Raw genomic sequence first — 15115 nt, forward strand, 5'->3', positions numbered from 1 at the left:
AATTCAGCACACTAAATAAGCCTAATCAGACAAATATTTCTTTTTTACACTCGAGAGAACATATCCTTTGAGATTTTCCTGGAATCTCAAGAAGAGTTCAGGATCAAGAAGAGGTCACAAGAGACAATTTTCTCAAGAATGTAGCTCTTGATAAGCTGATCATGCTCCAATGGAGTACCACACATCAAAGAATATTTGAGTGGCACAACTGGTCTTGAAGGATTAAAAAAAAAATTTGGATGGGTATGACATGAATATGATCAAATCATGTCAAGTCGTATGAAACTTGACACTCTGAGAATTAGGTTTTATTTTTATTTTTCCTTTTGTTTTAAGAAAAGAGGACATGGATTTGAAAGGAACATAAGAAATGGATTGGGGAGAGAAATGATAAAAATGATATAAATACAATACTTACATACGAAATTCTCAAAACATTAATTAAAATTGGTTTAATAATTTAACTCATATAGGATTTGGACAGCAGAAGACAAATTTCTGGAAGTTGTCCAAAGATGTAGAAAGGTTTACACACTTCACTGCCTAAGATTTTATGATCAAAGAAGATTCCGGCTAAACCGACTCAGCAAAATTCACAATGAAGGCAAGGCAGGGAGGGCATGAGAGATCTAAGAGACAGCGAGAGACAGGATATTTGATTGGCTACCCAGGGTAATCAGACATCAAGAATGAGAGTTCTAGCTGAAGTGACAAAGCAGGGTTCTCACTGCTGCTAAGTCACCTAACCTAGTCAAGAGTGAGTCTGGCGGACTAAAGGTCTAGCAGTATTAAGCATCTTGAGCTGCAGTGTGGTCAAGGAGAGAGTCTTTGTCAGTCTAATGGAATTTACTGCACAGCCCTGAACAGGAATCTTTGTTTAGTTGTTTGCAGAAGTTATGTGCATGTCAGTCAGGGTTCTATGAACTACAGTATTGCAAAGTAGCCTAGTCAATGACAACTGAAAGCAGAGATGACTTTTATGGATGAAGATGGAAAGCAGTACATTTAAAATCTCGCACAGCTTCTTCTTTCAGGACCAAAGACAACAAATCCGTTTCAGGAATCATTTCCCTGGGACCACAGAAACCAGACAAGGACTGAGACTACCTTGTCTGCCAAGCAGGGATCTGGGTCTCCAATTCAGGTCGTCTGTATTTCTTGTTCTCCTGAGTCTGTGGGGTTAAATTAGCATCTGCTATATTTGAGTGCTTTGTCAACAGACGGTCTACTTCTATTTTCTTCAGCCTTACAGAGAAGTCAGCAAATGGGAAGTATTTACTAAATGCATAGACTGCGTATCCATCAGAAGTATGTGTATAAGCAAAGAATAAAAGAATATTTGTTTTACATGGATAAGCACTTCATTTGAGAGACATGATGACTGTCATGCAAATTCTATCTAAACTCACTGGCTCTTCTGAGAGAGAAATCATGATGTAGAATCCCAAGTGTTCCACTGTAGAACATGCCCAGTTTTTTGTTGTTGTTGGTTTTTTTTTTTTTTTTTTTAGAAAAGGGATAGAAGATCTTCCGAACCCCCCCCCCCCCGGCAGACGCCAGGAAGCAGGCCTGGCCCCTTCCCACCGCCGGCAGGGAGGAGGTGTGTGCGCCGCGACTGGGGGCGTCGGGCCCAGGCGCGCGCCGCAGGGACGGTTGTCACGGCGACCGGTCGGATCCGCCGCTCCGAGGGCGCGAACCCGCATCGTGAGCGCTGGGAAGTCAGCCTCTCTCCGGGCGCGGCAGGCCGGGCGGACTTTGGGAATGTGCTTGAGTCTGGGCAAACCTCAGCCGTAGTGACCGCTCCCGACTTCTGGCCCCTCGGAGAGGAGCTATAGGGAGCCAGGGTCTCAGCTCTGGGTCACTGTGGTTCAAACCTGGTCCTGTCACTCCTCCTGATCCCATGGCCTGCTAGCAGTTCGGTCGCAGAGCTTGCAGGAGGAAAGCAAGGACCTGACCGCGAGCCACTAAAAACACGTGCTCGAGCGCGAGGGGAAGCCTTCGCTCCTTCGCTCCTCTCCGCTTTGGTTCATCTTGCGGATTTGTGGGAAGGGGGGGGGGGGGCACGAGTTGGAATAAGAGACATTCCAGAGCCGGTGACACGAGCCCCTTCTAAGTGGCTCGCGTTGGAAATTAGAGTAATAGAGGAAAGGAAAGGACACTGAGGTACAAACGTCACCCCTTTATACAATTCACTGGGACCAGAGAGAGCGGCGTGCCATAGTCTACGTGAGAAGACTTTTATTTCTTCCCGCGTGGTGCAACTGGAGCGTGCAAGAATGGAAAGATGGGCGCGAAATAGACCTCCTAATCCAGAGCCAGAGCCGGGAGACTCCTGCCGGCATCCTCCAGCTCTCAGCAGAGGACTGCAGCATGGGAAAAGCCACCACGACGTCTCCGCCGACACTCAATACCCAGCGATGGTAGGCTGGTGGCAAAAAACCTCGCGAGAGGTCGCGGGAGCGCTGAGCCTGAATTCCGTCCCCGGGGCCGGAAACGCACCAGTCCGCCCGGAAGTAGTGTTTACTTGGTGCACACGTGGGCTGCACGATGGTGGCTCACCGCTCCGGGCCGCTGAAGCAGCAGAATAAAGCTCATAAAGGCGGGCTGCCGGGTCCGCACAACAGGACAGCAAAGGCCGGGTAGGACTGAAAATCCTCTGCAAGAAGCTGAAGAGGCAGCTCAGCCGAGTAGACCAGAGGCATCGCGCCAGCCAGCTCCGAAAGCAAAAGCGGGAGACGGTTCTGGCAGAGAAGAGGCAGCTGGGCAGCAAGGATATGCCTCCACATCAGGTGCTGGTGGTGCCTCTGCACAGCAGGATCTCCCTTCCGGAGGCATTTAAACTGCTTCAGAATGAAGACTTGGGGACGGTGTATTTGAGTGAACGGGGAAGCACCCATAGTTTTATGCTTCTATGCCCTAGCTTGAAACATCGATGGTTTTTCACATATGCAAGACCAGGGGATCTGCATACTCTGTTAGACATGGCTAAAGTCGCTGATACCATCCTGTTCCTCCTGGACCCACTAGAAGGCTGGGACAGCACTGGGGATTATTCCCTGTCTTGCCTTTTTGCTCAGGGCCTTCCCACCTATACACTAGCTGTCCAGGGCCTTTCTGGTTTCCCACCAAAGAAACAAATAGATGCCAGAAAGAAGCTAAGTAAAATAGTGGAGAAACGCTTCCCTGAAGACAAACTTCTGCTACTAGACACACAGCAGGAGTCAGGAATGTTACTTCGACAGTTGGCTAACCAGAAGCAACGGCATCTTGCTTTTCGGGATCTGCGAGCGATCCTGTTTGCCCGTGTTGCTGACTTCGTGCCTAGTGAGGAGAGTGACTTAGTGGGTATCTTGAAAATCTCAGGCTATGTTCGTGGGAGGACTCTTAATGTCAATAGCTTACTGCATATTGTTGGACACGGTGATTTCCAAATGAATCAAATAGATGCACCTGTGGATACGTTCCCTTTAAATCCTAGAGTGATTAAATCCCAGAAGAAACCGAACATGGCAATGGAGGTTTGTGTTACAGATGCTGCTGCTGACATGGAAGAAGACCTTAAGGTTCTGATGAAGGCAGACCCCGATCAACAGGAGACTTTACAAACAGAGGTTATTCCAGATCCTATGGAAGGAGAGCAAACCTGGCCGACTGAAGAGAAGCTGGATGAGGCAGACGACTTACTGAAGCCATGGTCCAGGGTGGTAAAGAAGGTCCCTAAGGGAACATCCAGTTACCAGGCTGAGTGGATTCTGGATGAAGGTGATGAAAGTGATGGGGAAGGTGGTGAATATGATGATATGCAACATGAAGGTTTCATGGAAGAGGAGTCCCAGGATGGGAGTGGTGAGGAGGAAGAGGGAGAATGTGAAACTATGACTCTTGGGGGGTCTGTACGTGATGATCTATAAGATTAGAAAGTAGATGAAGAGGATGAGGAGAGAATGTTGGAAAAATACAAACAAGAAAGACTGGAAGAGATGTTTCCAGATGAAATGGATACCCCCCCCCCCGTGATGTGGCTGCTAGAATTCGATTTCAGAAATATAGAGGCCTCAAGAGCTTCTGGACATCTCCTTGGGACCCTAAAGAAAACCTTCCTAGAGATTATGCTCGGATATTTCAGTTTCAGAATTTTGTTAATACTAGAAAAAGAATCTTTAAAGAGATTGAGAAAAAAGAAGCTGAAGGAGCTGAGGTTGTCTGGTATGTCACACTCCATGTTTCTGATGTCCCTGTCTCAGTGGTCGAGTATTTCAGGCAAGGAGCGCCCTTGATTGCATTTTCTTTGCTACCTCATGAACAGAAGATGTCAGTATTGAACATGGTGGTGAGCCGGAACCCTGGTAACACAAAACCTGTGAAGGCCAAAGAAGAATTGATCTTCCACTGTGGGTTCAGGTGCTTCTGAGCTTCGCCTCTGTTCTCTCAGCACGCAGCAGCTGATAAATATAAATTTCAAAGATGCCTGACTGCTGATGCGGCCTTAGTGGTGACAGTGTTTGCACCAATCATGTTCCCTCCTGCATCTGTGCTGCTTTTCAAGCAGAGAAGAAATGGAATGCACAGTCTCATCGCTACAGGCCATCTGTTTTCAGTGGATCCAGACAGGATGATGGTCATAAAGAGAGTGGTTCTGAGTGGTCATCCTTTCAAAATTTTTACTAAGATGGCAGTAGTGCGCTACATGTTCTTCAACAGAGAGGATGTGATATGGTTTAAGCCTGTGGAACTGAGAACCAAGTGGGGCCAACAGGGACACATCAAAGAGCCTCTAGGTACCCATGGCCATATGAAGTGCAGTTTTGAAGGGAAGCTGAAATCTCAGGACACAGTATTAATGAATCTCTATAAGCGAGTATTTCCCAAGTGGACTTATGACCCATATGTACCAGAGCCTGAACCTTGGGTTAAAAGTGACATCTCTTCAACAGTGTCTGAAGTAGACATGGAGTAACAGAGATTCAGTTGGGTTCTGTCTCTACTGTAGCCAAAACTCCAGTGTTGGAGTCTGTGGGTTGTGACTNAAGCTAAGTAAAATAGTGGAGAAACGCTTCCCTGAAGACAAACTTCTGCTACTAGACACACAGCAGGAGTCAGGAATGTTACTTCGACAGTTGGCTAACCAGAAGCAACGGCATCTTGCTTTTCGGGATCTGCGAGCGATCCTGTTTGCCCGTGTTGCTGACTTCGTGCCTAGTGAGGAGAGTGACTTAGTGGGTATCTTGAAAATCTCAGGCTATGTTCGTGGGAGGACTCTTAATGTCAATAGCTTACTGCATATTGTTGGACACGGTGATTTCCAAATGAATCAAATAGATGCACCTGTGGATACGTTCCCTTTAAATCCTAGAGTGATTAAATCCCAGAAGAAACCGAACATGGCAATGGAGGTTTGTGTTACAGATGCTGCTGCTGACATGGAAGAAGACCTTAAGGTTCTGATGAAGGCAGACCCCGATCAACAGGAGACTTTACAAACAGAGGTTATTCCAGATCCTATGGAAGGAGAGCAAACCTGGCCGACTGAAGAGAAGCTGGATGAGGCAGACGACTTACTGAAGCCATGGTCCAGGGTGGTAAAGAAGGTCCCTAAGGGAACATCCAGTTACCAGGCTGAGTGGATTCTGGATGAAGGTGATGAAAGTGATGGGGAAGGTGGTGAATATGATGATATGCAACATGAAGGTTTCATGGAAGAGGAGTCCCAGGATGGGAGTGGTGAGGAGGAAGAGGGAGAATGTGAAACTATGACTCTTGGGGGGTCTGTACGTGATGATCTATAAGATTAGAAAGTAGATGAAGAGGATGAGGAGAGAATGTTGGAAAAATACAAACAAGAAAGACTGGAAGAGATGTTTCCAGATGAAATGGATACCCCCCCCCCCGTGATGTGGCTGCTAGAATTCGATTTCAGAAATATAGAGGCCTCAAGAGCTTCTGGACATCTCCTTGGGACCCTAAAGAAAACCTTCCTAGAGATTATGCTCGGATATTTCAGTTTCAGAATTTTGTTAATACTAGAAAAAGAATCTTTAAAGAGATTGAGAAAAAAGAAGCTGAAGGAGCTGAGGTTGTCTGGTATGTCACACTCCATGTTTCTGATGTCCCTGTCTCAGTGGTCGAGTATTTCAGGCAAGGAGCGCCCTTGATTGCATTTTCTTTGCTACCTCATGAACAGAAGATGTCAGTATTGAACATGGTGGTGAGCCGGAACCCTGGTAACACAAAACCTGTGAAGGCCAAAGAAGAATTGATCTTCCACTGTGGGTTCAGGTGCTTCTGAGCTTCGCCTCTGTTCTCTCAGCACGCAGCAGCTGATAAATATAAATTTCAAAGATGCCTGACTGCTGATGCGGCCTTAGTGGTGACAGTGTTTGCACCAATCATGTTCCCTCCTGCATCTGTGCTGCTTTTCAAGCAGAGAAGAAATGGAATGCACAGTCTCATCGCTACAGGCCATCTGTTTTCAGTGGATCCAGACAGGATGATGGTCATAAAGAGAGTGGTTCTGAGTGGTCATCCTTTCAAAATTTTTACTAAGATGGCAGTAGTGCGCTACATGTTCTTCAACAGAGAGGATGTGATATGGTTTAAGCCTGTGGAACTGAGAACCAAGTGGGGCCAACAGGGACACATCAAAGAGCCTCTAGGTACCCATGGCCATATGAAGTGCAGTTTTGAAGGGAAGCTGAAATCTCAGGACACAGTATTAATGAATCTCTATAAGCGAGTATTTCCCAAGTGGACTTATGACCCATATGTACCAGAGCCTGAACCTTGGGTTAAAAGTGACATCTCTTCAACAGTGTCTGAAGTAGACATGGAGTAACAGAGATTCAGTTGGGTTCTGTCTCTACTGTAGCCAAAACTCCAGTGTTGGAGTCTGTGGGTTGTGACTAGGTTGTGACTAGGCAGTTTGTGCTTTGTATTTCAGCCGTCCATGTCTCTGCTAAGTACAGAATTTATATTATTATTTACATATACTTTCTTGATTAGGAATTTGAAAATAGTTTTTAAAGGGAAGATGGAAACAAAATTTTCATTAGAGACATCTTATCTCTTCCCTAATTTAAACAGAAACAGTCTGGTAAGGAGCTGGCCGTTCAGCCTGCTTCACCCAGCCTAGGGAGGTTAAGTCTACATTCCCACCACTGAGTACAATACAGATGTTCTTTACTTCTGGAGAGACTGTTTGGAAATGCTGAGACAGCACTGCAGCCAACCCAACACCAGCAGTAGGCTCAATGAGCAGTTTCATTCTTTCCCACACCAGCTGGGTTGCATACTGTTGGCACAGAAAGGAGCAAGGGTTAAGAACCAAGAAATGGAGCCAGAGTCTAGTAGGTTACATTCTAAAAATGAAGCTGACATTTGGGTTTGTTGTGATACGTATGTGATCGACTGTCTGGGTTCTGTTGACAATGCCTGAGAAATTAGACTGAGAAATTAGACTGGCTGCTTTCTCGTCTGAATCTTACCTTGATTTCATCTTCTGTGACAGTGAAGACATCATCCACGAGGTCTCTATAATAGCCAGGTATTTAAGCCAATGCTGGATCTGACACCATCTGCTATGGTTTCTGGAGGTTGAAGATTGGAGATCAGTTCTCCTTTCAGTTTAGACTGGTAGCAGTCATGTGCATTCGAGGGTTCAGCAGCGTATACCTTCACACTAGGTTTCAGGGCCTGGGGAAGGAAGACGCACATTACAATACAGACTTTGTCTGCGTAAAGGAGGCAGAGAGTATTAAAGATGTGTTACCTTTGATGATCGGAATGGAAACGTGACCTTGAAGCACTTTAATAAAAGTTATATCTGATAAAAAAAAAAAAGAAAAGAAAAGAAAAGGGATAGAAGAACGAGCCTCAGGCAGAAAAAAATATTCCCTTAAAGAAAATTCCTTGTGCTTTCACTGGAAGCCTGTACCTTACGTGACATGCTAAGGGTGGTTTGATTTTATTTGGTGGCTTACCTGGAGCTATTTTGCAATTCTGTACATTAAATATATGTGTAACTGTCAAAAAAAAATACTGTAATCTCCTGATACACAAATCCTGGCCTGTTCAGTAGAGAGACAATATGTTTCCCCTCCTCTAGTGGAAAAGTCAGTTGAGCCTGTATCTGCATACTTATTTCGGGATTCCTGACCTTAATATGTCTGTTCTTCAAATTCTCTTTTAAACTGGTTACATATGCCTGGTTCACTCAGTGACAATCAAATTGCTCAGCTGTATCCCTACACAAGTCATTCTTCTTCAACACTTTCCAAATTACCACGTAGGAGAAGGCAAATATTTAATTTAATATACAATCACGTTAAAAAGCAGAAAATGAAGAAACCGCTCAGGCTTTTGAAAATAATTTGGGAGCTAAGTTTGGTGGTGGTGGGGAAGTATTAATGTCCAAAGAACAAATTTAAATATTTGCAGATGTGATATGAATGCTCAGCATATTTGTTCTGAAGTAGCGATGGTGGAATTATCTCAACTCTGTCGCCTCTGTCTGACAGTAGGAATGAGTCTAATCCAGGATTTAGTTTGCTCTTTTTCCTTCTGATTACCTTTCTTGTCTTCTCTCTGTTTATTAACTATAGATGCAAAAATCACACTATCGCTGAGCTCCATACATGTGACAGGACTGACTATATCCACTATCGCTGAACACCATACATGTGACAGGACTGACTATATCCTCTGCGAGCCTAATGATGCCACCTCCGGGCAGGTGAGGCAGGGAAAGTGGCCCAGTTTCTCTAGAACTGAGTTGGTCTTCCTTGGAGGACAGAACTCTGGAAGTCAGCGATTTACAGCACAAAGCTCTTATAATGCTAACTAAAGTGAATGCAAATGAATTTGACGGATAAATTTTATCCATTTACCCATTCCAGCCTCTGTGGAACACAACTGTACTTTCAGTTCTTGGGGACAAAAAAGGACATCATCAAGGGCAAAGACTTTGAAACTTGCTTATAAGTTTTCATTTTGGTTGTTTGGCTTTTGGGACACACACACAGTCAAGCTTCAAGGCTACGCTTCATGTAGTGAAAGGCTGCCGCCTCTCCACAGACACAAGTACATCCCTTAGGCATCTAAAAAAAATATATAAAGGTGACACTTGATTTCCTTAGAGTAGTGTTTCTCAACCTGTGCGGGTCGAAAGCCTCACAGGCTCACATATCAGACATTTCCATTACCATTCAATTACAGTTATAAAGCGGCAACAAAAATACACTCATGGTTGGGGGTCACCACAATATAAGGAGTTGTATTAAAGGGGCATAGCATTAGGAAGGATGAGAAGCACTGCCTTAGAAGATGTATGGATTCTGACAGCCATTTGCTTTGTGCAACTATTACATCCTAACGCAGCAGTCAAATCAATGGGAGAAGTTACAGGCTTTCACCAGCAGAGGGAAGTAGTGTCCTGGGGAAAAAAATGAAATTGTGCCCAGTTCTTCCTCCGGAGCAGTGTAAGAGAAGGCTTCTTGCTTTTTTTCATTTGTAGTGAAAATTGGCCATACTGTGCCTAGATCATAGCCAATTAGAAGGAACAGAATAGGGGTGAGGGAGGGAGACCACGGTGCAGTGAGAGAGCAGCTGGGGCTGAATGATAAAACAGGTCCATCCATGCACAAAGGAAAGGGCTTTCCTTACAGTCTCCATTCATTCCTGTCTCAAATCGCAAACCCAAAGCCTATTCTGGAATCCATGGTTGCTAATTGGCTCTCCCTGTGGTACACTGTTAGCCACTCTTAATCCATAGAACCTCAACTAATTTGTCCTTGGGGTGCTGTAACGTGTAAAGTGTCTGGCTGTTTTACAATAGACATACAGCTCTTTCCCCAGTGTTCTCAACACTGCCAAAGGTTAAGGCCCTGGCTTTACAAAGGGAAACTGAATCTTGCAGTAGAGTTAGTTATACAGCAAGTGTCTTGGGGCCAACTAGATGAGAGAACCCATTTTCTTAAGAAACCCTGGGCCTAAAGAAAATCCTTGCCATGGAGACTGCCTTGCTGTCACACAGCAAGGAGAGGTCAGTTGTCACAAGAGAGAAGCCTCTTCATTAGAGTGATAAGCTAGCACACTCACGTGACAGAGATGGTGGAATGCTACCTTATACAGGCATCTTCAGGAGACAGAGATGGAGGAAAAGCAGAGTGGAGAGAGGCAGAGAGTGAGAGCGATTCATATAGCCACTTGGGCAAGTTCTTAAAATACTAGGCATGCTCAGAGGCTGGAGAGGTAGCTCAGAGGTTAAGAAATCATCTTAGCTTTACAAGGGTGGCTTTCATATCTTCATGATGCCCCTGGAGAGATAGTTAGCATTACCTTTGCTGTTCATTGTTGAACCAATAAAGTCTGTGAACCCTTAAAAAAAAAAATCATTTTGCCAGGTAATTCTAGAACTCATCTTCCTTGACCTTGATCTTTCAATAAGTGTATAAATTAACTTGGCATTGACTTATTTTTTTAATTTCTGGGGTTTGTTTGTTTGTTTGTTTGTTTGTTTAAGACAGGATTTCTCTGTGTGGCCCTGGCTGTCCTGGAACTCACTCTGTAGACCAGGCTGGCCTCAAAGTCAGAAATCTGCCTGCCTCTGCCTCCCAAGTGCTGGGATTAAAGGGCTACACCACCACTGCCCGGCTCGACACTGATTTTTTTTTTTTTTAATGAGGTATAAAAACAAATAAATGGAAGAAAGGTTAGGCTGTTGAGTTGGAAACTCTTAGTGAGTGGTTTGACCCACTTACTAAGAGCCCACTGTATGTTTGCATTTGGTATCCAGAAGAAACTGGTTCTAGAAACTCAGATACCAAAGTCCATCCATACTCTAGTACCATGCCCTGCGCACTCTCTCTCCTCCCTTGTCTCACTCCCTCACCCCTATTTTGTTCCTTCTAATTGGCTATGATCTAGGCACAGGATAGCAAATCCTGCCCCCCTGGTGAACAGGTGTATATTGAATCCAGGAGAGAGTAGTCACAGGAAGGTACCAACCCCCTTCTCAGTATGAGGAGTGAAGTATAAAGTTAATGGGGTCCTACAGACATCCTGTGGTCCTGAAACATGGCCCTGTACCATACAGTGGAATTGTTTCATGGGGACTACTTAATGTTTCTATCAGGACTATCACTATGTAAGACTTGCTTACTTGGAAAATCTTATTGGTTTAGAATTTGCAATTTACATATTCGTCTTTCTTAAACAGGAAAGGTAATCTTGGCTGTTCCTATCAAGCAAGTCCACCATTATTTTTCAAGCTCGGTGATCATATTGTTTATATTCATGTCTGCTTATTAAATAAATGGCTTTGCACCTATAATCTAGATATATGAAGGCAAACATAATTACCTCCAAATATTTCCACTCATTCTAGTGATCCAGTGGTTCAGCTGAAAATGTCTTGGTGTGGTCTCAGTCACAATAAGATGCTCTTCTGTTTTGATCATCGATTGAATTATAACACAATTGCACATACTTCTTCCAAATGTCATTGAAGCCGGTCACACTTTCTTTCACAGGCTGCCGCACGTTTCTAGGAAGTGAATTCATAGGATATGGTCCTGCCGTTTCCTCAATCTGACATGCTTGAAATGCTTGCACTCTCATATACCAAGCAGGTAACCCCATCCATTGCTTCGCTTTTTCCTCTGCAAGGCTTTTTAGAAGAGTGCTGCTTTTGTCTATGTACGGTGCTTCTGTGTTCTCCATTTTCTGTTTTTCTCCTCGGTTTTCCATTAAAATTCTATATTCTTAGCTTATATCCCAGAAAGACTTTGTGATTAAAATACATATTATACAAAGCAAAGTAATCTGATTTGTTTCTGCATATCAACTAGGGATCTTTCTACTGGGTCATTAAAGGATAAAACGTGTCTAAGTAGCTTTTAATGGACACTGTGAAATGCTAACAGAAAGCTTAGATCCAATCTGTATGATTCATGGTTCAGCTATTCTTTGTTCACTAAAATAACAAATTGTAATAATTCTTACTTTAAAGACTCAAGCTATACCCAAAGACACTGTTACACAATACTGATATGGACCAAAACAGAAAGGCTGTACACATATGAGATTTAATCAACCAAGGGTAGAAAATACTCAGAAAATAATGACATCTTTATTAAACATGCAAAGACTTGTTTCCCTGAACACCACTCACAAGCAAGAATTTTTACATTTGTGACACAGAGCTCTAGGTGATCATGCTACAATCTTTAGTTTTCATAACCTAGTAGTGAAGTTCAGCAACTTATCCAAAAAAATTAATATCACTCAGATGACAAATGGCACAGGTAGAATTTAAACTAAGGTCCTTCTGGGTCTGGAGCTCATGAAAGATTTTTTTAAAAGACTTATTTATCTAATTATTGTATGCATTATCTAATATAATGTAATGTGGGAGGGGGTGTGCTGTCTGCATGTCTGTCTGCATAGCAAAAGAAGGCATCAGATCCCATTATTGATGGCTGTGAGCTGCCATGTGGGAACTGGGAATTGAACTCAGGACCTCTGGAAGAACTGCCAGTGCTCTTAACCATTGAGCAATCTCTCAAGACAGAAAGACATTGAATGTTCCCAGATGTAAGGGTCTTTGGACTATGAGGATGAAAATATTTAATAGTCTTCTGTACCTCCAAAATTCCACGGCTTTTTGTTTAAGACTACAATTTAATTACATTTCTCCCTTCCCTTTTTACCTTCCAAACCTTCCCATATACCCTTGCCTGCTCTTCAAATTCCAGGCCTCCTTTTTCTTTGTTATTACATACATATATGTATTTATATATGTACATATATATGCATACACATATATTGATATAATATAATTAATATATAATATAATTAATATATATTCCTAAATAAAACCTGAGTAAATAGCCTAGCGGCTTCAATTTGTGTTGTCCATACTTCTAGAAAATTCACTGGAGAGTGAATAACCTATCAGGAGCCTCACCCATAAGGAAAACTGATTTCTCCTCCCCTTGAAGCCATAACTGTCCACAGCTCCTCAGTTGGGGGTGGAGACTCTTGATCTCCCTCCCACTCCTTGATATAATGTATGTAATCTTTTGGCTGAGTAGAATGCTGATTTCACAGAGCTCAGCTTAATAGAGATGAACGACTCCATGCAAGATGTAAGTTCCATCTATGTTATCTATCATTTTTTTTCATTTGAAATGATAATCAAATGAATCCTTGGGTTAAAACACGTGAAAAATCGTGGTGAAATCAGAAGAAAAATTTATGTGTTTTAAAACAAGTTTTAAACATGTCTCATCCTGTCTCAGCAGAGATGACATCACTGTTCCTAAATGGGGAGGACTGGTCACATGGGAGACCCTGTTTTTATTGTGATCAGCTGCAGTCCATCAGCAAGCATGATCTCATCTGCAGCTGAAAAGGTTTGACCTTTGCCCCTTTAGGCTTGTGAAACAGAAAAAAAATCCTTCACAGACTGAAAATTTTAAAGCAGAGGTCCTTCAGTCTTGTTGAGTTCATCCGGCTGTGTTAAGCACAAGTGCTCAGACTTCATGATGTAAAAGCAATTAAAGAAAGAACATCGAGAAGCCAGGGAGTCAGGGCGGGCCCTTTGGCATTTCCCAGTAAGATGAGAAAAATATGTTTTGCATTTTACAATAACAAAAGATAAGAGATGAGTGTTTTTGAAAAATGCTGCTTTTACTACTTTTCCAGAAGGAGACGTGAGCTATGAGTTTTATGTTTTGGGCGGATAAACCAAACAGCAGACCACGCCAAGGTGATTCCATGTGAGAGAGGTTTATTAAGCAGGGATGGGGGGGGGGCAGCAAAGCAAGTAGAAGAGAAGAGGAGAGAGAGAAAGAGGGAAAAGAGAAAAGAAGAAGAAGCAGAAGAAGAAGAAGAAGGAGGAGGAGGAGGAGGAGGAGGAGGAGGAGGAGAAGGAGGAGGAGGAGGAGGAGGAGGAGAAGGAGGAGGAGGAGGAGGGAGAAGAGAAGAGGGGGGAAGAGAAGAGGGTGAGGAGGGGGTAATCCCCTAATTTATACGGAGAATGACGTTACACCAATGAGGGTGGGAACTGAGCCAGATGAGTTGTGGGATTGAGGGTCGTTGTCCTGGCAACGCAGGTCCAGGGTCACATGGTTAGGCCAGGGCTTGGAGAGTCCTGGTGCTAACATTCCTCCCTTCTTGTTATTATAAAAAGAAGGGGAGAAAAAGAGAGGGGAAACCAATGGTGAAGAGGGAATAAGGGGCGTCATGTCTCTTAAGCTACTTCCTGTTGTTTAGGGACATTGTCAATTTTCAGGGTATATCTGGTCTTCACCATCGGAGTTTGTATGACAATCATCTGAATCAGGTACTTTTATGGACAGTGATTCCTTTGTGGGCAGCGGCTGGTAATCCTGTAACAGGAGCTGAATAACAGCTTGGTTAGAAATTTCTGTACTTGTCACTGAAGGAATGTAGAGACAAGATTAATAAGACAAGGGGTGATTGAGACATATTGTCTCTGGATGTGGATAGTACTTACTGGGAGCTGGGCTGAGTTTTGTGGTAAAGCTTACCAGCAACTCCTATTTCCCACCTGGGATCCCATGGGTCTTGAATGTAGAAGAAGAGTGTCTTGCGGAATCGATAGAAGAAATGGTTAATCCGTGTCCCTAGCATGTGTATCTCACAAGATCAGTATGGGCAGCCCCCATACTCATCTGGCCATTTTCTGCAATAATCTTTTGTCTGGTCAAAGAGAAAACAGGTATAAAGGTCATAATATACGGATGGAGTAACAGATATAGGGGTGATGGCAATCTGGATCGGTTCCTGGCACCCAGTTATGGAGCAGTTTCCTGATCCTATTTGGAAAGTCTGCTTGTTATCAGCAGGCGTTTCTCGAACTTCGAATCTCCAGATGTAAGAACTACCCTTGATGGAAATGAACAGCAAGGAAAAGATGAAAAGGCCGCAACTAATCCAGTGTCTCATCCAGCGAGGTTGGGTTTGACTGTCAGAGTGAAGCCTCACTTTCTAGGATGAGACAAGACTGGTGGTCTTGATGTCTTCCAGAGCTTAATGGAGCACGGTCCTGTTAGAGTTGATGTGTATGAAGAGGAATCATCTTTAGGTGGGGGAA

The 15115-nt window shown here is 43.6% G+C and overlaps 3 pseudogenes; 2 read left to right on the plus strand and 1 right to left on the minus strand.

Moving 5' to 3' along the window:
* Positions 1-2547: 2547 nt before the first annotated feature.
* On the plus strand, positions 2548-5019 carry LOC110329832 (annotated as a pseudogene).
* Positions 5020-5024: 5 nt separating this feature from the next.
* LOC110329437 lies at positions 5025-6894 on the plus strand (annotated as a pseudogene).
* Positions 6895-7072: 178 nt separating this feature from the next.
* On the minus strand, positions 7073-11715 carry LOC110329438 (annotated as a pseudogene).
* Positions 11716-15115: the final 3400 nt, after the last annotated feature.

Source organism: Mus pahari, chromosome 12 (genome assembly GCF_900095145.1).
Source record: "Mus pahari chromosome 12, PAHARI_EIJ_v1.1, whole genome shotgun sequence".
Classification (NCBI taxonomy): Eukaryota; Metazoa; Chordata; class Mammalia; order Rodentia; family Muridae; genus Mus; species Mus pahari.